The following is a 27443-nucleotide window of genomic DNA, read 5'->3' on the forward strand; positions in this document are numbered from 1 at the left end:
TTAATAGGTCCACCACTGTGTGTTGTGTGTGTAGTATCAGCTGTCCTGACATCGTTACAGGCTCGCAGATTCGCACCGCCCATGCGGCACAGTCTAAGGCCGCCACGCATCTCGCCATTCCTTCGGGTTTGTTGGGTGGAGTAATAGGCAATCGGCCTCATATCGCCCCCGTATTCTTGTGTGACTATGGCGTTATAGAAATTTCCATCTATACTGTAGTATGTATGGAATGGTTTGACTAGATTTGGCAATCCTAATGCGGGTGCGGACGTCAGGGCTGCTTTTAGTTTTACGTAAGCCTCGTCCTGCTCAGATTCCCATTCTATCTTATCAGTGGCGGGTCTCCCCCCCCCCCCTTAACTAACCGTTGTATCGGCTCCGCTTTCCCTGCAGTCTGATATAAAATTTCTACAGTAGTTAAATAGTCCCAACACTTTCCTTACTCCCCTGACGGTTACTGGCCTTGGCATGTCTTTTATAGCTGTTTTCCTTTCCTGGGGTAGTGCTTTGTATCCTTGGCTGATTTCATGCCCGAGGTATTTTACCTGGGACATCCCGACCTGTGCCTTTTTGGGGTTTATCTTAAATCCCGCTTCTTTGAGTGTCTGTAGGGTGCTCAGTAGTGCCCCTATATGCCCTTCCGCATCTTGCGAGGCTATCATTATGTCATCTACATATTGGAGGAGGACGCCCCGGTACCCAGTTAAGTCTAGGTTTTCCAAAGCTTGATTCATTCCACGGTGGAAAATGTTTGGGCTATTATGGAATCCTTGTGGGACCCTAGTCCATGTATACTGTTTATTCCCCACAGTAAAGGCAAATTTACTCTGTGACTCCTCTGCCAACGGTATAGACCAAAATCCGTTTGCTATATCTAAAACGGTGAATATCTCGTGGCCCGGTTTTAAACCATTAAATATGGTGGAAGGGCTTGCCACTAGCGGGTGTTCTCGCGGAGTTACCTTATTCAAGGCGGTGTAATCTATACGATCCATCTGGTTTCCCTACCGGCCAAAGTGGTGAGTTTGTGGTCGCAGTGGTTTCTTTTAACACTTGTTTAACTAACTCGGTTACTATTGAGTATACTGCTTCTTTTGCTGCTGGTTTTATTGGGTACTGTCTGTGGGCTCTATGTTCAGGCCCTGGTATCACAATCGGGTTGGTTGTGACCAATTCACAGTCTTGTTTGGAGGTTGCCCATACCCCTTCGATTGCCTGGCAGAGGACTCCCCATATTCCCTCTTGTGACCAGTCCCGTTCTATTCGCTTAACACTCCCAATCTTGGCCATAGTCCTATTTTCAAATTTTCCACCTGGTATTCGTTTTTGTAATACTGTTTTGTTCCGTACATCTATTACCAGACATGGGTCGCTCAATATATCTACTCCTAAAATTGTCCCTTCTGGGTTCTCACATACCCACATTTGTACTGGGAAGAATATTCCTCCTATTTCCAACAGTTGTGTCTCGTTCTTATAAGCGCGAGTATTCTTCCCTCCCACTCCTTGTATCAATATGGAGCTTTTTGTTTGCGGCAGATCCAAATTGGTTATAGACACTGATGCCTGTGTCAACTAACATATCACACTGCCGGCCCCCTAACAGCGCTGTCAGATATAGACGGGGATCGGTGCCTTTCCCGGGGGCCGATGCTACCTAGCTTTTCTGTGACAAGTTTTTGATGATCTCGCTCAATTGGTCGTTGTTCAATTGACCAATCCGTCGAACGTCTGCATTGTGACCAGTCCTGTTTTCAGGATGGCCTGGTGGGCACTAATCAATTCAATTCAATTCAAATCACTTTATTGGCATGACAAGGTACATCTTATGTTGCCAAAGCATCGAAAAACATTCATGGTTGAGCACAAAAAATACAGATCTATCCATATGGTATATAAACAGATATATCCCTGAGTGTATAAATAAACATTCATATAATTTGTATCTACTCTTTTCTTATATTTAGTGGTTGTCCCTCTGTTTATGGCAAGCTAGTAGGTATGGGAGTTTTTGGTTGTCATTCAAATTTCTGAATTCCGGGCATATTTTTGTGAATTTTGGGTAGAAATTCTCCCTGATGCCCTGATATTTTCTACAAGCTGTGAGGAAGTGCATCTCTGTCTCCACCACTCCCTGACTGCAGTGAGAGCATATCCTGTCCTCTCTTGGTAGCCGGGTCTGCCTGTGTCTACCTTTTTCGATCGCCAGGCTATGTCACTAAGTCTGTACATGGTAAAGGATAGAAAACTGAGGAAAAACCTTGACAATGGTCAGGTAATCAGCCATGCTGTATTGTCTGTTTAGGGCCAAGTAGCAATTGAGTTTGTTTTGGGTTTTTGTTGTTTCTGCCCAATATGACAGGTATTTTTCCTTTTGCTTAGTGACGATTGTGTTGGGTCGAATTCTTTGTGTTACGCTGTCACTGTCCTGGGGCTGGTTATTGTTAGTAGTGTTAGTAGTTACTTCACTGAGCCCCAGGACTAGTTGACTGAGGGTATTCTTCTTTATGGTCCTCTCTTGGCATTTTAGGGCTTCGTAATGATAGCAGTGGGGGTTGCTCATTTTTAGGTGTTTCCAAAATTTGGTGGCTCTTTTTTGGATAGTTAGTTCCTCTTTGTACATTTTTAGGAAAGCCAGTGTCTCGCTGTGGTGCCTGAATGCACCATAAACCCAGCCCATTTTCGTTCTCCATAGTCATGTGCAGATTCCCCTTTGCCCTGGGTGAGTCCCATGACTAGTCCCCAGTTTACTGGTACTATTCCCAAGACTTGTGTAACAGCAGTCGTAAATGCTGTATAATCTGCATCTCGTTGCTCGTTTGTAGGGGCTATATCTTGACAAAATGTCCCGTCCCTGTATTGTTGAGGTAATTAACCCCACATATCTTCGCTCATTTTTGCCCTCACTAATCCATCAACATCCCGATTGTGGAAGTTGTGACATATTCTCATTTCTCTCAGTTTCTGCCAGAATATTGCATTACTCTGTCGGGGCTTTAGTTCCAGCAGTATTTGAAGCAACTTTAATTTATCTCCGGGCGAAAAGGATATGTCAGTGGTTTTTATCTGTGCCGGTACTGCTGGAATGGGCACAGCATTTGGGGCTGCTCCGGCTGGCACTGGCACTGCTGGGGTGCCTGGGATAAACTCCTCCTTAATAGGTGCCACTTTCACCGGGGCATATGGGGGCGGTATCCCCCAGTCCTCATTGTCGGGATTATATTCAAATGCCTTTCTGCCAAAATCGTCCCAGTCTATGTCATCGTCTACTCCTTTTACCTCTGTAGGCTTTACAGGAGCTGTTGCTATTACTGGCGCCCGGGTACATTGTGGACACCCGTTTTTGGTCCATATTCGAGTACGTCTACTCAACTCATGACAGGCGCGAATCACTAAAATAAGGGCTTTTTCCTCTTTCAATTTTGTTTCCTTGGCCTGCCATTCCCTTTGTTTTTTTGGTGGGTCGTTTGGTTGCCAATCACTTGTAACCATTTTGTCAATTCATCTATTTTTGTCCGCTAAAAAGCGTGTCAGAGACCCTTCCGGTCCCCAATCAAGGTTTTCACTTCCCATGATTAATTGTTGTCAGCGGTACGTCTCTTACTTTACTCCCGCAGAGTGAGACCGTACTTGCAACTTATTTATTCGGCTTCTTTGTTGTCAGAGGTATGCTTAAACTTTCTGCACTACTTGCAACTTATACCACGCCTATACTTCCGCGCATTTCGCCCGAACCCGAAGACCATTTGACCTACCAATCAAACCTTCAGATTTCTTTGATTCCTAGGGGGCGGTGGACACTGAACGGTGTTGCCTTACCCTAACTGAACGTGGTAATTTAAAAGTACTCACGTTTTTGGCTTGGTTTCACTCGCTCGTGTCTCCCGTCTGTACGGAATCCTGTTCGTGACGCCAATTGTTGTGGAGTATTTTAAACCAACACTCGACACAAGGTTTTTAGATCGTTATTCAAATGGTCTTTAATACACCGGTGGGGAGACAATCTCTAACTGGCGCACCAGTAAGGACTTCTCCAAAATTATACAGCAAGCGTTACATATTTATACGTTCAAATGTCGTGTTAACCTCGTGCATATTCCGTTACACTGTTTTCATTAGCTTAAGGCCCGCGTGCACAGTTGCTGTTTGGCTAATTCCCTATCGCGTCACACAATATTTCGCCTATATGTTATTATCACATGATCTTTATGATCTCACCTGTTATTGTATTTTGTGACCGTTAGTAAAACCACATGTCCATAGTTTGTGGTTGGTGCTTCTGAGCTAATTTCATCTAACGTTCAAAAGCATCGAAACTTTGTGGTCAACATGTCTGATCTCTGCCTGTCGCTATCTCAACCGTTTCTAGTGTGCAAGCTGCATTGTTAACCCCTTAATTCCTGAAGGGCGCCGATGCCCCACTTCACCAAAAACCCTAGCTGCCATTTTATTTGAATAAGCTCCATTCATCCTAATTGCAGCTCGAGTAAATCCGCGCCCGCATTCAGGGACCCAGAGATGGACCAATCAACAGGACCCATTGTTGACTGACAGATTCGCTGCTCATTGGCAGTGACGGACCAATGAAAGGGCAGATTGCTGTTTGCTGTCTGTTGAATTGCTTTGACTGGATTGGATTCGGTTTGGACCAATGAAAGGACAGAGTGGAGCACGAGTGCTGGCCAATGGGACGGCTGTGCTTGCGCGGGAGGTGTGATGGCGGTGTTGTCTGTGTGAGCCGGAGCCCAGGGACAGGGAACACTGAGGGTGCGTTAATGTGTGGAGTGGAAGGGTTTTAGTGTCTGCCTCTGTAACTCGGCAGACAGGGCTCGGTAACTCAGTCCTATGAGAACAGTGCCAGTCTGAGGCTAAATATAGCTCTGTGTGGCTGTGTATCTAGAAGGGGCCGTCTTCATGGCTGAAGGTAGCGGAACTGCTGCACGCCATTTCCATTATAATGATGCCATATACCAGCAGCATGGTAAACCCGCCCTCAACCGTCTCTGTGCCAGGGCGACCTCCCTCTTCCCCAGTCTGTTTGTGACAGGAGGACGCTTTTCCCTCTGTGCCAGGGTGACCCGCTTGGGCAATAAATGACTTGGGCAGTGATGTGAGCAAAGAGATTTTCTGAATAGACTGTGGGCACAAAAAACTGACGTTCCTGAAGATTGTTATTGTGTTATTTATAAACGGTGCCTGAATGCGCTTCAATAGTGCGACGTCACATCCGCAGGTATTTATATTCCCATTTGTTTTGCATTTGTAGTCTATATGTGCAACTGTTAAAATATAGGCTGCTAAAAAGTTTGCCTCGCTATGCTGCGCAACCTACATTTTCCATCCTGGCTACTTTGCTGTACTCCCATCCTGTTCGTCGCTGCATTCAGTTTAGAAAATATGGTCACCCTACCATCGGCCAGCACTCGTACTCCTCGTGATTCGCAATGGGACCAGGTGCGAAAGGTAACCTGGATCAGCATGCTCTGAGCAGATCATAAACTCGTGTACTGTCTGGACTCAAATAGGATTCCCACTACACACCCATAGAACTTCAGGAGCTCATTAACACCAGTTACAGCTGTCCCAGATGGAACTACCAAACAGAAGACCTGCGATTCACAGAAGACCCTTTTACAGTAGTAATCAAATACAGCTAACTATTGAAAACAGCTCAAATAACAGGCATTTGGAATCAGTTTTTGAAACAGGTAAGCAGACAAACCAGTTGGACGAGCTCCCGTTGAATGATTCTTTCCACAGGTTTACAAATGAAAGGTTGCAGACTTCTCTCTGTAGCTTCTTGGCACCTTAATTGAGCAGGGAGGCAGGAACTGGCGCAGTAATGATGTGGTGATGCGGGATTGGAGAAGAGCACGATATCTGTTGAGAATGGAGTCAGACATGAGTTACAGCAGGGAGAGAGAGTGGAATGTAAGGTCCAAGATAAAGCAGGAATGGAGTGGGATGTGAGGCCCGAGATAAAGCAAGGATGGACTGGGACGTGAGGCCCGAGTTCAATTAGTTATGATTTGAAGCAGGGAGAGAGATTATGTTTCCTGCTATCTGGGAATGGGGAGCAACAAACTCCTCTGAATTCCTTTAGACAAAGCCACTCAGTTAGACCCAGGCTGTAGTGAATAACCAACTGTTTAGTAAACTGTTCAACAACAAACTGCTCTGATGTCACAGCAACCTCCTCATGACATCATGAAGCTGCTGAAATCCCTTCAGTTTTTACTTCCTGTCAGTACACAAATACAAACAGTGCGAATCATTTCTTCAGACTGTAATTTAGGGAGAAATCACGGGAGTTATAAAATCATCCTTTCTACTAGAGTACAAATGGACCTGCCCCATTCCATATTATTTGAGACTATCCTACTGGAGTGAAAGGCCCTTACTGGTTCCCCATATTGAAAAGAAAAAGACTTTCATTTACATGGCACCTTTCACAACCACCGGACGTCTCAAAGTGCTTTACAGCCAGTAAAGTGCTTCTGGAGTGTTGTCACTGTTGTAATGTGGGAAACACGGCAGCCAATTTGCGCACAGCAATCTCCCGCAGACAGCAATGTGATAATGACCAGATAATCTGTTTTTGTTATGTTGATTGAGGGATAAATATTAGCCCCCGCTCTTCTTTGAAATAGCACCATGGGATCTTTTACGTCCACCTGAGAAAGCAGACGGGGCCTCAGTTTAACGTCTCATCCGAAAGACGGCACCTCTGACAGTGCAGCACTCCCTCAGCACTGCTCTGGAGTCTCAGCCCAGATTTATGTGCTCAAGTTCCTGGAGTGGGACTTGAACCCACAACCTTCTGACTCAGAGGCGAGTGTGCTACCCACTGAGCTACAGCTGACAATTTGCTAGGCCTGGAAATGATGCTTTCCATCATAACCTATGAAAAGTCACATGACATCAAATCCTGGATCTATAATTTATTAAAAATTGATTTTCAGTCACATGACATCATCAATTTGGGGGATTTTTGTTGATCTGTGTGCCCTGCAATCCTGTGCCTCCATATTCCGGCTCAAGTACTTTGAACGCCTGTGATCCTGTAGTGTTTGTATTAGGAACAAACAGCTACACAATCCAACATAGCTGCCCCAGGTACCTGTATCTCGGGTCTATGGCTCAACCCACACACACCCTAAACTGTCACAAGCAGCCTGCAGGCCTTATATGGGCACAAAACCCAGCGCCCACATCACAACTGAGGTTTATATCACAATGAAAACCATAGCAACCCAGAAACTGGAGGGCCAGGTATAAAACAGCAAAGAGCACCACAGTGACGGATGTGAGGAGTCAGAGGCTTAAAACACAGATGGACAGTCTGGTTAACCATCTCCACCAACTGATTTGTGTCTCAGTGGGTTCTAATGACCAACTTGCTACCAAGAACCAGTGAGAGCCTTCTGTTTCAGGGATCTGGACACAGCTTATGCAGATTCATTGATGGAATTCCTCCTACCCGAGTTAGAGAACAAATGAGTAGGAACACTAAGTGTACTGAGGCTTCTCACCAGCTGGGTCTCCTCACACTTACAGAAGGCTCAGACTATGATGGCATGAAGCCAACGCTTCGAGTCAAAAACATTAATCCAGGGAAGAAGTTGATTGCCCAGGTAATGTGTGCCATGGTCCATCAGGGTTACCTTGATGTAGAGGGAGGAAACGTGTTGGTGGAATTTATTGTTCAACAGTGGGCTCTATCCGTTGATTCATAAACCCTTCTCCAACAGATCCATTTGAACCTGGTTCACCTGTTAGTGCACCTGAATGAAAAGAGCAAGTAGGTCACTAGGTCTTCTGGCTTAACACTGTTTTTGCTTGGCCCACTTATTGGGTCAGACGAGGCATCCAAGGCCCAACCATCTTCAGCTCCTTCATCAATGACCTTCCCTCCATCATAAGGTCAGGAGTGGGAATCTTTGCTGATGACTGCAATGTTCAGTACCATTCACAACTCCTCAGATAATGAAGCAGTCGGTGCCCGCATGCAGCAAGACCTGGACGACATTCAGGCTTGGGCTGATAAGTGGCAGGTAACATTCGCGCCACAAAAGTGCCAGGCAATGACTCTCTCCAACAAGAGAGTCTAACCACCCCTTGACATTCAACGACATTACCATCGCCGAATCCCCCACCATCAACATCCTGGGGGGGGTCACCATTGACCAGAAACTTAACTGGGCCAGCCACATAGATACTGTGGCTACCAGAGCAGGTCAGAGGCTGGGTATTCTGCGGCGAGTGTCTCAGCTCCTGACTCCCCAAAGCCTTTCCACCATCTACAAGGCACAAGTAAGGAGTGTGATGGAATGCTCTCCACTTGCCTGGATGAGTGCAGCTCCAACAACACTCAAGAAGCTCGACACCATCCAGGACAATGCAGCTCGCTTGACTGGCACCCCATCCACCACCTTAAAGATTCACTCCCTCCACCACCGGCGTACCGTGGCTGCAGTGTGTACCATCTACAAGATGCATTGCAGCAACTCGCCAAGGCTTCTTCGACAACACCTCATAAACCGACGACCTCTTCCACCTAGAAGGACAAGGGCAGCAGGCGCATGGGAACACCACCACCTCCAAGTTTCCCTCCAAGTCACACACCATCCTGACTTGCAAGTGTATCACCGTTCCTTCATCGTTGCTGGGTCAAAATTCTGGAACTCCCTTCCTAACAGCACTGTGGGAGCACCTTCACCACATGGACTGCAGTGGTTTAAGAAGTCGGCTCACCACCACCTTCTCAAGAGCAATTATGGATGGGCAATAAATGCTGGCCTTGCCAGCGATGCTCACATCACATGAAAGAATTTTTAAAAAGACCAATTGGGCCGAACGGCCTGTTTCTTTGCTGTAAAATTCTATGAAAAGGGGCTTTTAAATTTGCCTGATAGAAAATGGGGTTTGAATCTGATTGTCTGGACCATTCCAGGCAGGGCCATAGGGGATAACTTTAGAATTGTCCACTATTCTTCCAAAAGTGGTCCCCAATCCCTCCCCATACCAATTCCGCCCCCCCACTTCATGTCAACTGGACAATGGAACAATGACATCACAGCTTTCAACAGTACAACTAAACCAACACGTCTGCAAAATCTTCAAGTCATCCCCTCCTTCAAACTCTTCCCCTACCCCCGCCATCTTTGTCAGACACTTTGCCCTCTCCCACCAATCCCACATTATCTGTACAGTGGGACTCTCTCCCCTCCAACCCTTTGGTTCTAGATAGCACTCGCCTATCTGCCAGTTAACATTGACACTCTCCTCCATCTCCCAGTTAACGGTGATAATTTCCTCTACTACCCAAGTTAAAGTTGGGTACAAAGCTGGGTGGGAATGTAAGTTGTCAGGAAGATGCAAGGAGGCCTGAAGGGGATATAGACAGGCTAAGTGAGTGGGCAAGAACATGGCAAATGGAATATGATGTGGAGAAATGTGAAGTTATCCACTTTGGTAGGAAAAATAGAAAAGCAGAGTACTTTTTAAATGGTGAGAGATCGGGAAATGTAGGTTTTCAGGGGGACCTGGGTGTCCTTGTACACGAATCACTGAAAGTTAACATGCAGGTAGAGCAAGCAATTAGGAAAGCATGTTGGCCTTTTTTACAAGAGGATTTGAGTATAAGAGTAAAGCCGTCTTACTGCAATTATATAGGGCCCTGGTGAGACCACACCTGGAGTATTGTGTACAGTTTTGGTCTCCTTATCTAAGGATAAACTTGCCATAGAGGGAGTGCAACGAAGGTTCACCAGACTGGTTCCTGGGATGGGGGATTGTCCTATGAGGACAGATTGAGTAGACGAGGCCTATATTCTCTAGAGTTTAGCAGAATGAGAGGTGATCTCATTGAAACATACAAAATTCTTACAGGGCTTGACAGGGTAGATGCAGGGAGGATGTTTCCCCTGGCTGGGGAGTCTAGAACCAGGGGTCACAGTCTCAGAATGAGGCGTCAGCCATTTAGGACTGAGAGGAGGAGAAATTTCTTCACTCAGAGGGTGGTGAATCTTTGGAATTCTCTACCCGAGAGGGCTGTGGAGGCTCAGTCGTTGAGTATATTCAAGACAGAGATCGATAGATTTTTGAATATTAAGGGGATCAAGGGATATGGGGATAGTGCAGGAAAGTGGAGATGAGGTAGACGATCAGCCATGATCTTACTGAATGGCGGAGCAGGCTCGAAGGGCCAAATGACCTACTCCTGCTCCTATTTCTTATGTAAGTTCACACTCCCTTCCCCTCCTCTCCCCCAGTTAGAGCCAACACTCTCCTCCCCCAGTTACAGCTAACATCACCAGGTCTGATGAAGGTAACCGACTTGAAATGTTAACTATGTTTCTCTCTCCACAGATGCTGCCTGGCCAGCTGAGTATTTCCAACATTTTCTGTTTATATTTAAGGAAACTATAGAATTACTAGAGTGCTGGATTAATTACCTCTGAATATCCGAAAGAGTTGAAACAAAAACCATACATCTGATTTCCCCCCTCTGTCCCCATTTAGTGCCACTCAATTACTCCTACCTGAATGAATTTGAAAAGCCAGCAAGAAGAAATTGAAGAGGAGCCTTGAATTATAAGGTTTCCATAAAGTCACCAAGTTTCCCTCGCCACACCCTCTTTGGCCTTCGGTGATTGGGGTAAGGATAACCAGATTGTGTCAGGAAGGGACAGAGCGTACAAACAAAGGAGTGCACTAACAAATAGGGTCCGGGTAAGAAAACATGGTAATAAGACAAATAGGGCCATAGTACAAAAAAATGTAAAGATGTCTAAAAATGTTAAAAAGACAAATCTAAAGGCACTGTATCTGAATGCACGAAGTATTCGTAATAAGGTAGACGAATTAACAGCACAAATGGATGTAAACGGATATAATATAATTGCAATTACGGAGACATGGCTGCAGGGTGACCAAGGATGGGAGCTGAATATCCAAGGATATTCGATATTTAGGAAGGACAGGCGAAAAGGAAAAGGAGGTGGGGTGGCCTTGTTAGTAAAGGGTGAAATCAGAGCAATTGTGAGAAAGGATATTGGCTCAAAAAATAAAGATGTAGAATCAGTCTGGGTGGAGCTAAGAAGCACCAAGGGGCAGAAAACATTGGTGGGATTTGTCTATAGGCCTCCAAACAGTAGTGGTAATGTGGGGGATGGCATCAAACAGGAAATTAGAGATGCATGTAACAAGGGTACTACAGTAATCATGGGTGACTTTAATCTACATATAGACTGGCCAAACTAAATTAGCAATAATACTGTGGAGGATGAATTCCTGGAGTGTGTACGAGATGTTTTTTTTAGACTAGTACGTTGAGGAGCCAACTAGGGAACAGGCTATCCTAGATTGGGTATTGTGCAATGAGAAGGGATTAATTAATAATCTTGTTGTGTGGGGTCCTTTAGGGAAGAGTGACCATAACATGATAGAATTCTTCATTAAAATGGAAAGTGAAGATGTCCAATCCAAAACTAGGGTCCTAAATCTAAACAAAGGAAAATACGATGGTATGAGGAGTGAGTTGGCTATGATAGATTGGGGAGCTTCATTAAAAGGCATGACAGTGGATAGGCAATGGCTAACATTTAAGGAACAAATGCATGAATTGCAACAGTTATACATTCCTTTCTGGCGCAACAGCACAAAAGGAAAAGCGGCCCAGCCATGGCTAACAAAAGAAATTAAGGATAGTATTAGATCCAAAGAGGAGTCATATAAAGTTGCCAGAAAAAGAAGCAAGCCTAAGGATTGGGAGCAGTTTAGAGTTCAGCAAAAAAGGACCAAGAGATTGATTAAGAGAGGAAAAAGAGAGTATGAGAGTAAACTTGCAAGGAACATAAAAGCGAATTGTAAAAGCTTCGACAGGTATGTAAAAAGCAAAAGATTAGTGAAGGCAAATGTAGGTCACTTAGTCATAAACGGGAGAATTTATAATGGGGAACAAGGAAATGGCAGAGCAATTAAACAAATACTTTGGTTCTGTCTTCACGGAAGAGGACACAAATAACTTCCCAGAAATGTTAGGGAACCAAGGGTCTAGTGAGAAGGAGGAATTAAAGAAAATTAGTAGTAGTAAAAAAAAGTGCTGGAGAAATTAATGGACTGAAAGCTGATAAATCCCCAGGGCCTGATAATTTGCATCCCAGAGTACTAAAAGAGGTAGCCATGTATATAGTGAATGCATTGGTTGTCATCTTCGAAAATTTTATAGATTATGGAACAGTTCCTGCAGATTGGAGGGTGGCAAATGTAACCCCACTATTTAAAAAAGGAGGGAGAGAAAACAGGGAACTACAGACCGGTTAGCCTAACATCAGTAGTAGGGAAAATGCTAGAGTCTATTATAAAGGATGTGATAACAGGACACTCAGAAAATATCAACGGGATTAGACAAAGTCAACATGGATTTATGAAAGGGAAATTGTGTTTGACAAACCTACTGGAGTTTTTTTGAGGATGTAACTGGAAGAACAGATAAAGTAGAGCCAGTGGATGTGGTGTCTTTGGATTTTCAGAAGGCCTTTGATAAAGTCCCACATAAGAGGTTAGTGTGCAAAATTAAAGCACATAGGATTGGGGGTAATATACTGGCATGGATTGAAAACAGACAGGAAACAGAGAGAAGGAACTAATGGGTCTTTTTCGGGGTGGCAGGCGGTAACTAGTGGGGTACTGGAGGGATCAGTGCTTGGACCCCAGCTATTCACAATATATATCAATGATTTGGATGAGGGAACCAAATGTAATATTTCCAAGTTTGCTGATGAGACAAAACTAAGTGGGATTGTGAGTTGTGAGGAGGATGCAAAGAGGCTTCAAGGCGATTTAGACAAGTTGAGTGAGTGGGCAAATACATGGCAGATGCAGTATAACGTGGATAAATGTGAAGTTATCCACTTCGGTAGGAAAAACAGAAAGGTAGAGTATTATTTAAAAGGTACTAGATTGGGAAATGTTGATGTACAAGGGGACCTAGGTGTCCTTGTACACCAGTCACTAAAAGCAAACATGCAGGTGCAGCAAGCAGTTAGGAAGGCAAATGGTATGTTGGCCTTCATTGCAAGGGGATTTGAGTACAGGAGCAAGGATGTCTTACTACAGTTGTACAGGGCCTTGGTGAGACCACACCTGGAGTACTGTGTGCAGTTTTGGTCTCCTTACCGAAGAAAGGATATACTTGCCATAGAGGGAGTGCAGCGAAGGTTCACCAGACTGATACCTGGGATGGCAGGACTGTCACATGAGGAGAGATTGGGTCGACCAGACCTGTATTCACTAGAGTTTAGAAGAATGAGAGGGGATCTCATTGAAATGTATAAAATTCTGACAGGGCTAGACAGACTGGATGCAGGGAGGATCTTTCCCTGGCTGGGGGCTCTGGAACGAGGGGTCACAGTCTCAGGATACGGGGTTGGACATTTAGGACTGAGATGAGGAGAAATTTCTTCACTGAGGGTGGTGAACCTGTGGAATTCTCTACCACAGAAGGCTGTGGAGGCCAAGTCACTGAATATATTTAGGAATGAGATAGATAGATTTCTAGACACAAAAGGCATCAAGGGGTATGGGAAGAGCGCGGGGGTATGGTATTGAGATATGATCATATTGAATGACGGAGCAGGCCGAATGGCCTACTCCTGCTCCTATTTTTCTATGTTTCGATGTTACCCCAATAATTTGGAGACCATGTTCCTCATGGTGAGCCGGGGCAGCTCGGCTGCTCCGTCACCAGTGTACATTCTCCCTCGATGGTTGTGTCCACCTTCTCCCCTAAAACAGACCCAACAGACACTCAAGAGTTTGTAGGTAAGATGAGGTCCCCCTGCCAATGACCAGTCTACATTCCATCTGGAGTGAAATTTTTTTATTCGTTTATGGGATGTGGGCGTCACTGGCAAGGCCAGCATTTATTGCCCATCCATAATTGCCCTCGAGAAGGTGGTGGTGAGCCGCCTTCTTGAACCACTGCAGTCCGTGTGGTGAAGGTACTCCCACAGTGTTGTTAGGGAGGGAGTTCCAGGATTTTGACCCAGCGACGATGAAGGAACGGCGATATATTTCTAAGTCAGGATGGTGTGTGACTTGGAGGGGAACTTGAAGGTGGTGGTGTTCCCATGCGCCTGCTGCCCTTGTCCTTCGAGGTGGTAGAGGTCGCGGGTTTGGGATGTGCTGTCGAAGAAGCCTTGGCGAGTTGCTGCATCTTGTAGATGGTACACACTGCAGCCACGGTACGCCGGTGGTGGGCGGGATGTGAATGTTTAAGGTGGTGGACGCAGTGCCAATCAAGCGGGTTGCATTGCCCTGGATGGTGTCGAGTTTCTTGAGTGCTGTTGTTGCTGCACTCATCCAGGCAAGTGCAGAGTATTCCATCACACTCCTTACTTGTGCCTTGTAGATGGTGGAAAGGCTTTGGGGAGTCAGGAGATGAGACACTCGCCGCAGAATACCCAGCCTCTGACCTGCTCTTCTTGCCACAGTATTTATGTGGCAGGTCCAGTTAATTTTCTGGTCAATGGTGACCCCCCAAGATGTTGATGGTGGGGGATTTGGCGATGGTAATGTCGTTGAATGTCAAGGGGAGGTGGTTAGACTCTCGCTTGTTGGAGATAGTCATTGCCTGGCACTTCTGTGACGCGAATGTTACCTGCCACTTATCAGCCCAAGCTTGAACGTTGTCCAGGTCTTGTTGCACGCAGGCATGGACTGCTTCATTATGTGAGGAGTTGTGAATGTCACTGAACACTGTGCAGTCATCAGCAAACACCCCCATTTCTGACCTTATGTTGGAGGGAAGGTCATTGATGAAGCAGCTGAAGATGGTTGGGCCTAGGTCACTATCCTGAGGAACCCCTGCAGCGATGTCCTGCGGCTGTGATGATTGATCTCCAACCACCACAACCATCTTCCTTTGTGCCAGGTATGACTCCAGCCAGTGGAGTGTTTCCCCCCCGATTCCCATTGACTTCAGTTTTACTCGGGCTCCTTGATGCCACACCTGGTCAAATGCTGCCTTGATGTCAAGGGCAGTCACTCTCCCCTCACCTCTGGAATTCAGCTCCTTTGTCCATGTTTGGACCAAGGCTGTAATGAGGTCGGGAGCCGAGTGGTCTTGGCAGAAACCAAACTGGGCATCAGTGAGCAGGTTTTTGGTGATTAAGTGCAGCTTGATAGCACTGTCGATGACACCTTCCATCACTTTGCTGATGATTGAGAGTAGACTGATGGGGCGGTAACTGGCCGAGTTGGATTTGTCCTGCTTTTTGTGGACAGGACATATCTGGGCAGTTTAGCACGGTGGTAGTGCCACACAACACGATGGAAGGTGTCCTCAGTGTGAAGATGGGACTTTGTCTCCACAATGACTGTGCGGTGGTCACTGCTACCAATACTGTCATGGACAGATGCATCTGCTACAGGTAGATTGGTGAGGACGAGGTCAAGTAGGTTTTTACCTCGTGTTGGTTCTCTCACCACCTGTCGCAGGCCCAGACTGGCAGTTATGTCCTTCAGGACTCGGCCAGCTTGGTCAGTAGTGGTGCTACGAGCCACTCTTGGTGATGGACATTGAAGTCTCCCACCCAGAGTACATTCTGTGCCCTTGCTACTCTCAGTGCTTCTTCCAAGTAGTGTTCAACATGGTGGAGTACTGATTCATCAGCTCAGGGAGGGCGATAGGTGGCAATCAGCAGGAGGTTTCCTTGCCCATGCTTGACCTGAAGCCATGAGACTTCATGGGGTCCAAAGTCAATGTTGAGGACTCCCAGGGCCACTCCTTCCCGACCGTATACCACTGAGCCGCCACCCATGGTGGGTCTGTCCTGCCGGTGGGACAGGACATACCCAGGGATGGTGATGGAGGAGTTTGTGAAATTGGCTGAAAGGCATGATTCTGTGAGTATGACTGTGTCAGGCTGTTGCTTGACTAGTCTGTGGGACAGCTCTCCCAATTTTGGCACAAGTCCCCAGATATTGGTGAGGAGGACTTTGCAGGGTCAACTGGGCTGGGTGTGCCATTGCCGTGTCCGTAGCCAGTGCTGAGGTTGATGATGGGTGGTCCGTCCGGTTTCATTCTTATGGCCCAGAAATTCGGGTCCCAACGCGTGAGTAAGCACGGAGTACTCACGTGTGGACCCAATGGAAGTGCCGGTCTCTTGCATGCACTACGCATGCGCGGGAAACCAGCATTTCCGATCCTCTGAACGAAGGGGTTCAGAGGTCGAACGCGTGCGCGCGGGAGTCTGCGCGTGCGCATTGAACTTCCTTTTTTTTTTAAAACAGGTTTTTCCGTGTGTGAAGGCCTCTACATTTTACACATTTAAAAACCAGGTGTAAGGACTTCATTTTAAAAGGTAAGTGGTCAATTAATTAAAATTAGAATTTTTTTCCACAGCTTTATTATTTTTAAATACTTTAAAGTAAGGTAAGTGTATTTTTAGCCCTGTTTTTTTATAAAATTATTTTTTCAAAAATTTATATTATTGTTTAAAATAGTTATTTAATGTTATTTATAGTTTATTTAAAAAGTGTGATTTTTTAAATATTTATTTGAAGGTTAAGTACTGTTTTGGGGGCCGGAGTTTTCATTAGTTTGACAGTTCTTTCTGTCAATCTCATGAATGGGCTGTTCCCTCCTCCGATTGGTTGCCCATGGCTCACGTGATCCCAGCGGACGCATCGCACTAACTGCACCGCTGGATCACGCAAGCACAGCGCGCTGGGAGCTGGACCGGGCCACAGAGAGGAAATCCACGCAGGCCCAGGCCTCAACTGCCGGCGCGCTAGGTAAGTGTAGGTCGGGGGCTTGCACCCGCGGGAAGCCCCCGACACCAATTTCTGGGCCAATATGTTTCGTAGCGGTTAGTTACAACTGACTGACGTGCTCGGCCATTTCCGACGGCAGTTAAGAGTCAACCACATTGCTGTGGGACAGGAGTCACATATAGGCCAGACCAGGTAAGGTCAGCAGATTTCCTACCTGAAGGACATTAGTGAACCAGATGGGTTATTACGACAATCCGATAGTTTCTTGGTTACCATTACTGATACTAGCTTTTTATTCCAGATGAATTTAAATTCCCCAGCTGCTGTGGTGGGATTTGAACTCACGTCTCTGGATCATTAGTCTAGGCCTCTGGATTACTAGCCGAGTGACAATACCACTATGCTACCATTCCTGAAAGGATGAGCCCAGAACATACAGGTAGTTTGAGGTGTCTGAGTGACTTGGTGGCAAAAGATGGAACAGCTTGTGAAGCAAAAGAAGCCTTTCCCTTGGGCAGCCACCAAATAGAGGTTGTGCTTTTTTACAGACAGGGTAGTTGGGGGTCATAAGATGTGGCGCAGGGGGGGCGGTAACAGTGCTTACCAGGCTCCAGTGCTGATGTGGCGACACGGTGTGGGCTCTGTCATTGCTGCATGCACAGTACAGGCAGTCCTGTCCTTCAATTAGCCTCACTTTGGTAAATCCGACCGTGGCACTCTGCCACAGTCCAGAGAATCTCATTTCCATTTGCTCCGACATCCTACAGAGATGATGAGACTGCACAGACTCCCTTGACCACCACTTCCTGTGCTTGCCCAATTCCAAGTTGAAGCAGAGAAAAAAAAGCAGGAATGACAGGATGGCGTCAGACGTCAGAATTCTCTTCATTATCGTTCCGGTTACACCTGCATAAAGGAAATGGACATGTTTGCAGGATCAGCTGTTCCTGATGAAAGGGAGGTTTAAAGGCTTTTTTTTGTTGCCAACTGTACCCTGGAATATCTATATTCTTGCAGTAATTTGGAATTATTTTTCTTTGGGGAGTTGCTAAGATTGCCATCACGCTGCCTCGTCTGGGAATCCTCAGAGACCGCAGGGGTGAATTTAACTGTCTGTCCGGCTGAAACCGCTTAAAATCACCAGTGACAGTCACCTGACGATAGTCCACACTGATCTCGCAGGCTACGATTTTAACAGCCCAGAAATTCAGGTCCCAACGCGTGAGTACGGATGGAGTACTCATGCGTGGACCCGAGGGAAGTGCCGGAATCTCGCATGCGCGGGAAACCGGCACTTCCGATCCTCTGAACCAAGGGGTTCAGAGGTCGAACGCGTGTGCGCGGGAGTCTGCGCGTGCACGTTGAACTTCCTTTTTTTTTTAATACAAGTTTTAACGTGCGGGTAAGTCTGTACATTTTAGAAATGTAAAAAGCAGCCGTAAGGACTTCATTTTCAAAGGTAAGTGGTCAATTATTTAAAATTAAAACATTTTTTCCCCCACAGGTTTTTTACTTTTAAATACTTTAAAGCAAGGTAAGTTTATTTTTAGCCCCGTTTTGTTATAAAATTATTTTTTTCAAAAATTTAAATTTTTGTTTAAAATAGTTATTTAATGTCATTTATAGTGTAAGCTGAAGTGCCCGGCGGTGCCGAAGGTCTTTTGAGGGCATGCTGTTGTTGGAAGAGAGAGAGAGAGAGCGACCGGGGGGGAAGAGAGAGAGCGACAGGGGGGGAAGAGAGAGAGCGACGGGGGGGAAGAGAGAGAGCGACCGGGGGGGAAGAGAGAGCGACGGGGGGGAAGAGAGAGAGCGACGGGGGGGAAGAGAGAGAGCGACGGGGGGGAAGAGAGAGAGCGACCGGGGGGGAAGAGAGAGAGCGACGGGGGGGGAAGAGAGAGAGCGACGGGGGGGAAGAGAGAGAGCGACCGGGGGGGAAGAGAGAGCGCAACCGGGGGGGGAGAGCGCGACCGGGGGGGAAGAGAGAGCGCGACCGGGGGGGGGAAGAGAGAGAGCGACCGGGGGGGAAGAGAGAGAGCGACTGGGGGGGGGGGGGGGGGGGGGGAAGAGAGAGAGCGACTGGGGGGGAAGAGAGAGAGCGACTGGGGGGAAGAGAGAGCGCGACTGGGGGGGAAGAGGGGAGGGGTGGGGGGGAAAGAGGAGGGGAGGGGAGGGAGGGAGGAGGGGAGGGAGGGAGGGGGAGGGGGGGAGGAGGGGGAAGGGGGAGAGGGGAGTGGGGGGGGGGGCGAGGGGGGGGGGGAGGGGGTCCCCGAGCCTCGCCCTCCCGAGGCCCGATCTCACGAGGCCCGATCTCCCGAGCGCCGCGCCCCGCCCCCTGATCTCCCGAGGCCCAATCCGCGCCACCCCTCCGATCTCCCGAGGCTCGCCACCGCCCCCCCCCCCCACCCATCTCCCGAGCCCCGCCCCCCGCCCGAGCCGGCTTCAAGAGCAGAGAGAGAGACGCCGCCGCGCAACCTACCGCGTGAGGCCCGGCCGGACTCAAGTCGCGCACGCTGACTCCTGCCCCACCCGCCTTTATTAACATGGCGGCGGTGGCGACGCTCGGCTCAGGCCCGCCCCCTCCAGCCTTCACAAAGATGGCGGCGATCACGAGCCGCTTGTTCAGCGCGACGGGAGGTGCCTAGCTCGGGCATGGCTGGGCAACAGAGGCCCAGGCTTACAGGCCTGGAAAAACGGTTAAAGGTAGGAAAATTCTAGATGTTACAGAAAAGATTTACAAATTCATTAACTTTTTTAAAAAACAATGTGTGCTTTAAAAGCAACTTTTTTTTTGCTGGAAATGTAGATTTGAAAAGAAACACGCAGAAAGCGGGAAAAATAAATGAAAAGTTTGGAATCAAGATGGCGGCGACTCACCTCGGTTCAGAACGATAAGGCCCGCCCACACACGCACCGATTGGTTGACCGTCAGGTCACCAAAGCGTAGGATTGGTCAATCGTCCCGTCACTCGACTCTAGGAGGGCCCGCCCGCACGCGCCAGGAACCCGCCCCCGCCACGCAGCGATTGGTCGACCGTCGGGTCGCTCGACCGTACAATTGGTCGACCTCGACGTCACTCGATGCTAATGAGCGGATAATGAGCAGAATGTTGAACGTTTTTTGGATACTGCGGGCGCAATTTTTGTCTCGCCGAAACGTAAATACGCTTATGACGGTTCTGGAATCGTAAGCTTTCTTTCGATGTAACACACGTGTAGGTACGCTCTATAACTTTCGAGTTTATTCAATACAGACAGACAGACAGACGGAATGACAGATCGACCGCTTTATGTAAGACTAGCTAAAGTGCCCGGCAGTGCCGAGGCTTTTTCGAGGGCATGTTGTTGTTGGAAGAGAGAGAGAGAGCGACTGGGGGGGAAGAGAGAGAGCGACTGGGGGGAAGAGAGAGAGCGACTGGGGGGAAGAGAGAGAGCGACTGGGGGGAAGAGAGAGAGCGACTGGGGGGAAGAGAGAGAGCGACTGGGGGGAAGAGAGAGAGCGACTGGGGGGAAGAGAGAGAGCGACTGGGGGGAAGAGAGAGAGCGACTGGGGGGAAGAGAGAGAGCGACTGGGGGGAAGAGAGAGAGCGACTGGGGGGAAGAGAGAGAGCGACTGGGGGGAAGAGAGAGAGCGACTGGGGGGAAGAGAGAGAGCGACTGGGGGGAAGAGAGAGAGCGACTGGGGGGAAGAGAGAGAGCGACTGGGGGGAAGAGAGAGACGTCTCAGCTCCTGCTGCGCGCGCACCCTAGCGGCGCTGGGCTGAGGCTCGGCCCTCCAGCCTTCGAGTGGGGCCGGGAGGTGCCTAGCTCGGGCGTGGGTGCGGAGGAGACGCCGAGGCTTCTAGGCCTACCTGGAAAAACGGGGAAAGGTAGGAAAATTAATGAGATTAGATAAGTTAATTACTTTCTAAATCATTTTTTTTTAAAACAATATGTGTTTTAAAAGCAACGTTTTTTTTTAAAGACACAGAAAGCGGGAAAAAGAAAGGAAAAGTTTGGAATCAAGATGGCGGCGACTCACCTCGGTTCAGAACGATAAAGCCCGGCCACACGCGCACCGATTGGCCCGGCGGCACACGCCAGCAACCCGGCGTACGATTGGTCGAGCTCGAGGTCACTCTGTCGCTAATGAGCGGATAATGAGATGCTAATGAGCGGAATGTTGAAGGTTTTTGGGATACCGCGGGCGCAATTTTAGCCCGGCCGAAACGTAAATACGCTTAAAACCGTCTCGGAAGCGTAAGCTTTCTTTGGAGGTAACGCGTGCATAGGTACGCCCTGTAACTTTCGAGTGCATACCCGCAACGCACACGCGATGACAGACAGATAGACAGATAGACAGATAGAAAGACAGAATGACAGAAGTACCGATTTATATATATAGATTTACAAAGTGTGATTTAAAATTTTTTTTATTTGAAGGTAAAGTACAGTTTTACAGCCTCAGCATTCATACGTTTTGACAGGTCTGTCAAGACTTATGAATGGAGCATTCCCTGCTCCGATTGGCTGCCTGTTGCTCACGTGATCCCAGGGGACGCTTCGCACGAACTACGCCTCTGGGACACGCCAGCAGAGCGCGCCGGCCTCTGGGACAGGCCTCGGAGAGGAATTCCACGCAGGCCAAGAGGTCAACTGTCGGCGCGCTAGGTAAGTGTAGGTCGGGGGCTTGCACCCGCGGGAAGCCCCCGACCCGAATTTCTGGGCCGTAACCTGTTCTTCTGAACAGGCAAGAAGGACACTCGCCGGAAACTGGCTGGGTCCTTGTTTAAATATGCAGACTGAGCTCTGATGATATCATCAGTGCCCAATTGGTATTTTAAACATGAGTCTGACTAGGTAAGCGGCTGCGACCTTCTCACAAGGTCCACTTCGTGGGAAGAGAAGTCACAGAATCATAAAATGGTTACAGCAAAGGAGGAGGCCATTCGGCTCGTCGAGCCCTTGCCGGCACTTCAGAAGAGCACTTGAGCTAGTCCCAGTCACCCGCCCTTACCCCGTAGCCCTGCATTTTTTTTTCCTTCAGGTACTTATTCAATTCCCCTTTGAAAGCCACGATTGAAACTACCTCCACCACCCTTTCAGGCAGTGCATTCCAGATCCTAACCACTCGCTGCGTAAAAAAGTTTTCCCTCACGTCGCCTTTGTTTCTTCTGCCAATCACTTTAAATCTGTGCCCTCTGGTTCTCATAGATATATAGATACATAGAAGATAGGAGCAGGAGTAGGCCATTCGGCCCTTCGTGCCTGCTCCGCCATTCGATGAGATCATGGCTGATCCTTTAATTCAGTATCCCGTCCCCGCCTTCTCTCCGTAACCCTTAACCCCTTTTGCCCGTAGAAATATATCTAATTCCCTCTTAAATATATTTAATGAGCTGGCGTACACTGCCCTCTGTGGCAATGAGTTCCACAGGTTCACCACTCTCTGAGTGAAGAAATTCCCCCTCATCTCTGTCCTAAATGGTTTAGCCCTTATCCTTAAATTATGTCCTCTAGTTCTGTTCTCACCCGCCAAGGGAAACATTCCTTCTGCATCCAGTCTGTCTAGACCTGTCAGAATTTTATACACTTCTATGAGGTCCCCTCTCAATCTTCTAAACTCCAGTGTGTACATCCCTAAACTACATAGTCTCTCCTCATAGGTCATTCCCACCATTCCTGGTATCAGCCTGGTGAATCGCCGCTGCACCCCCTCCATGGCAAGAACATCCTTCCTCAGATGAGGCGACCAAAACTGTACACAGTACTCGAGGTGTGGTCTCACCAGTGCCCTGTACAGCTGCAGCAAGGTATCCCTGTTCCTGTATTCTAACCCTTTTGCTATGAAGGCCAGCATACCGTTTGCCTTCTTGACCGCCTGTTGCACCTGCATGCTCGCCTTCAGTGACTGGTGTACAAGAACACCCAGGTCTCTCTGTACTTCCCCCTCTCCCAATCTATTGCCATTTAAATAATAATTTGCCCTCCCGTTCCTGCACCCAAGGTGGATAACTTCGCACTTGTCCACATTATAGTGCATCTGCCATTTATCCGCCCAATCGCCCAGTCTGTCCAAATCGCTCTGGAGCTTCCTGGTCTCTTCCTCTGAGCCCACCCCCCCTCCTAGTTTAGTGTCGTCTGCAAATTTGGAAATGCTGCATCCGACTCCCTGAACCTTCTGCCAATGGGAACAGTTTCTCTCTATCTACTCTGTCCAGACCCCTCGTGATTTTGAACACCGCTGTCAAATCTCTTCTCAATCTTCTCTGCTCTAAGGAGAACAACCCCAGCTTCTCTAGTTTATCCACGTAACCTAAGTCCCTCCTCCCTGGAACCATTCTTGTAAATCTTTTCTGCACTCTCTCTCAGGCCTTCACATCCTTCCTAAAGTGCGGTGCCCAGAACTGGACACAATACTCCAGTTGAGGCCGAAACAGTGTTTTATAAAGGTTCATCGTAACTTCCTTACTTTTGTACTCTATACCTCTACTCATGAAGCCCAGGATCCTGTATGCTTTTTTAACCACTTTCTCAAACTACCATGCCACCTTCAACGATTTGTGCATATATACCCCCAAGTCTCTCTGTTCATGCACCCCCTTTAGAACTGTACCTTGCAGTTTATATTGCCTCTCCCCTTTCTCCCTACCAAAATGTATCCCTTCGCACTTCTCTGCATTAAATTTCATCTGCCACATCTCCGCCCATTCCACCAGCCTGTCTATGTCCTCTTGAAGTCTATCATTCTCCTCCTCACTGTTCACTATACTTCCAAGTTTTGTGTCACATGCAAATTTTGAAATTGTGCACTGTACACCCAAGTCCAAGTTATTAATATAAATCAAGGAAAGCAGTGGTCCTAAGTATCGACCCTGGGGAACACCACTGTATATTTCCTCCAGTCCGAAAAACAACCGTTCATCACTACTCTCTGTTTCCTGTCACTTAGCCAATTTCATATCCATGCTGCCACTGTCCCTTTTATTCCATGGGCTTCAACTTTGCTGGCAAGCCTATTATGTGGCACTTTATCAAACACCTTTTGGAAATCCATGTACACCACATCAACCGCATTGCCCTCATCAACCCTTTCTGTTACCTCATCAATCAAGTTAGTTAAACACAATTTGCCTTTAACAAATCCATGCTGGCTTTCCTTAATTAATCCACACTTGTCAAAGTGACTGTTAATTTTGTCCTGGATTATTGTTTCTAAAAGCTTCCCCACTACCGAGGTTAAACTGACTGGCCTGTAGTTGCTGGGTTTATCTTTACACCCTTCTTTGAATAAGGGTGTAACATTTGCAATTTTCCAGTCCTCTGGCACCACCCCCGTAGCTAAGGAAGATTGGAAGATTATGGCCAGTACCTCCGCAATTTCCATCTTTACTTCCTTCATGACCAGAGGATGCATCCCATCCGGTCCTGGTGACTTACCTACTTTTAAGTACAGCCAGCCTTTCCAGTACTTCCTCTATCAATTTTTATCCCATCCAGTATCTCAACTACCACCTCTTTCACTATGATTTTGGGAGCATCTTCTTCATGGTAAAGACAGATGCAAAGTATATTTTTTATTCGTTTATGGGATGTGGGCGTTGCTGGCAAGGCCAGCATTTATTGCCCATTCCCAATTGCCCTTGAGAAGCTGATGGTGAGCAGCTTTCTTGAACCGCTGCAGTCCGTGTGGTGAAGCTGCTCCCACAGTGCTGTTAGGTAGGGAGTTCCAGGATTTTGACCCAGCAACGATGAAGGATCGGCGATATACATCAGGGTGGTGTGTGACTTGGAGGGGAACTTGGAGGTGGTGATGTTCCCATGCGCCTGCTGCCCTTGTCCTTCTAGGTGGAAGTCGTCGCAGGTTTGGGAGGTGATACCGAAGAAGCCTTGGCGAGTTGCTGCAGTGCATCTTGTAGATGGTATACACTGCAGCCACGGTACGCTGGTGGTGGAGGGAGTGAATGTTTAAGGTGGTGGATGGGGTGCCAATCAAGCGGGCTGCTTTGTCCTGGATGGTGTCGAGCTTCTCGAGTGCTGTTGGAGCTGTACTCATCCAGGCAAGTGGAGAGTATTCAATCACACTCCTTACTTGTGCCTTGTAGATGGTGGAAAGGCTTTGGGGAGTCAGGAGGTGAGACACCCGCTGCAGAATACCTAGCCTCGGACCTGCTCTTATTGCCACAGTATTTATGTGGTTGGTCCAGTTAGGTTTCTGGTCAATGGTGACCCCCAGGATGTTGATGGTGGGGGGATTCGGCGATGGTAATGCCGTTGAATGTCAAGGGGCGGTGGTTAGACTCTCGCTTGTTGGAGATAGTCATTGCCTGGCACTTCTGTGGCGCGAATGTTACCTGCCACTTATCAGCCCAAGCTTGAACATCGTCCAGGTCTTGTTGCATGCGGGCATGCACTGCTTCATTATCTGAGGAGTTGTGAATGGCACTGAACACTGTGCAGTCATCAGCGAACATCCCCATTTCTGACCTCATGTTGGAGGGAAGGTCATTGATGAAGCAGCTGAAGATGGTTGGGCCTAGGACACTGCCCTGAAGAACTCCTGCAGCGATGACCTGGGGCTGTGATGATTGACCTTCGACCACCATAACCATCTTCCTTTGCGCTAGGTATGACTCCAGCCAGTGTAGAGTTTCCCCCCCCGATTCCCATTGACTTCAGTTTTACAAGTGATCCTTGATGCCACACTCGGTCAAATGCCGCCTTGATGTCAAGGGTAGTCACTCTCACCTCACCTCTCATTTAGTACCTCGGCCATGCCCTCTGCCTCCATGCATAAGTCTCCATTTTGTTCCCTAAATCGGCCCCACCCTTCCTCTTACTACCAGTTTACTATTTATATGCCAATAGAAGACTTTTGGATTCCTTCTATGTTAGGGGCAAAAAAAGTGTCTTTTTCATTTTTTTGATCTTACTCCTTCGGGCCTCACAAGGAAAGTTTAGGGCTCCCCTGCACAGGTGGTTGTCCACCTCGATCGCGAGGTGCTCCCGAAACCCCCTCCCCTCAACATAACCGAGTGCCAAGGACCATTCCTTCAATTCCCGACACTTTCGGGCAGGGAACTGACCGGGGACATGCAAATGACACCCGAATCACCTGGGCATGAATGTGCCGAGGTCAGGGCAGTTTGTCTCCAGCTTCAGCATGGGCCCACCCAATTCCCAAGTAAAAGTCAGGGCTCAAAATTCCACCCCCTCCTCCTGCCACACCCACACCCCTCCCCACACATCTGCAAAGCCAACACCATAGGTTTCCCTATGGGGATCCCATTACTTACCATTCATGTGGAAAAAGAAAATTCACACAGTAGCAATGGTGCATCCGGCAGCATCACACGAGGCTGAGACACTCCCACTATTAGCCTCTCAAATGAGTTTCCTAACATGGAGGCTCCTATGAAGGCAGGAATAAAGGAGTTGTGCCCCAGCAGACTGCACTTCAGCAAGGAAGTCCTGCATGATCTGAAAAAAAGAAAGCACATACATTTATACAGTGCATTTCACGATCTCAGGACATCGCAAAGAGCTTCACAGCCAATTAAGTACCTCTGAATTGTACTCACTGTTGTAATGTAGGGAAGCTATTGGGAGCAGCAGCAGGAGCGGAACGATCTGTGAGGGAACCGGCGACAGCAGAGCGAGTAAATGAAGCCCAAGGCCCAGACCGAGCTATTGAGAGCAGCAGCGGGAGCGGAACGACCTGTGAGGGAACCGGCGACAGCAGAGCGAGTAAATTAAGCCCAAGGCCCAGACTGAGCTATTGGGAGCAGCAGCGGAACGATCTGTGAGGGAACTGGCGACAGCAGAGCGAGTAAATGAAGCCCAAGGCCCAGACCGAGCTATTGAGAGCAGCAGCGGGAGCGGAACGACCTGTGAGGGAACTGGCGACAGCAGAGCGAGTAAATGAAGCCCAACGCCCAGACCGAGCTATTGGGAGCAGCAGCGGAACGATCTGTGAGGGAACTGGAGACAGCAGAGCGAGTAAATGAAGCCCAAGGCCCAGACCGAGCTATTGAGAGCAGCAGCGGGAGCAGAACGACCTGTGAGGGAACCAGTGGCAGTGGAGCGAGTAAATAAAGCCCGAGGCTCGAGGCCCAGACCGAGCTATTGGGAGCAACAGAGGGAGCGGAACGACCTGTGAGGGAACCAGTGGCAGTGGAGCGAGTAAATAAAGCCTGAGGCTTGAGGCCCAGACCGAGCTATTGGGAGCAGCAGAGGGAGCGGAACGACCTGTGAGGGAACCAGCGGCAGTGGAGCGAGTAAATAAAGCCCGAGGCTTGAGGCTCAGACCGAGCTGCAGGTAGACTATCCTTTATCCGAACTTCCGAAAACCTCTAAAAACCGAAAGTTTTTTTGTTCAGTGTAAGACGTGCGCACGACATGACCAGAGTGGCGCACGACTTACGCTGAGCAGGGCAGAGGGTCAGAGAGATCCCTCCTGGGTAGGAGACTGCAGGCCGAGCCGGGCAGTGTGAAGGAGGTACCGCGAGAGTGAACCCAACAATACAGTGTCCCGTCCGATAGCTGCAGTGGCCCGCCGTTATTCTTTTCTCCCCCCGACCCGACCCGGCCCGTCCGATATTATTTTCTCCCGACCCGACCCATGGCCCGTCCGATATTCTTTTCTATCCCCCGACCCACCCCCCCGGCCCTCCCGACCTGAACCG

At 48.2% G+C, this 27443-nt stretch overlaps 1 long non-coding RNA gene across 2 annotated transcripts; it reads right to left on the bottom strand.

The window, feature by feature from the left end:
- Positions 1 to 1833: 1833 nt before the first annotated feature.
- On the bottom strand, positions 1834 to 27380 carry LOC147104940 (uncharacterized). Of its 2 annotated transcripts, XR_015072376.1 has the most exons (4): positions 26340 to 27380; positions 26055 to 26238; positions 17387 to 17688; positions 1834 to 5880 (listed from the first exon to the last, which is right to left on the bottom strand). It is a non-coding gene; the product is annotated as an uncharacterized LOC147104940 (long non-coding RNA). The 2 variants fall into 2 exon arrangements; XR_015072375.1 differs by lacking the exon at positions 17387 to 17688.
- Positions 27381 to 27443: the final 63 nt, after the last annotated feature.

The sequence above is a fragment of the Somniosus microcephalus genome, chromosome 19 (genome assembly GCF_052327205.1).
Source record: "Somniosus microcephalus isolate GS21.2 chromosome 19, FLI_Smic_1.0, whole genome shotgun sequence".
NCBI classification, from domain to species: Eukaryota; Metazoa; Chordata; class Chondrichthyes; order Squaliformes; family Somniosidae; genus Somniosus; species Somniosus microcephalus.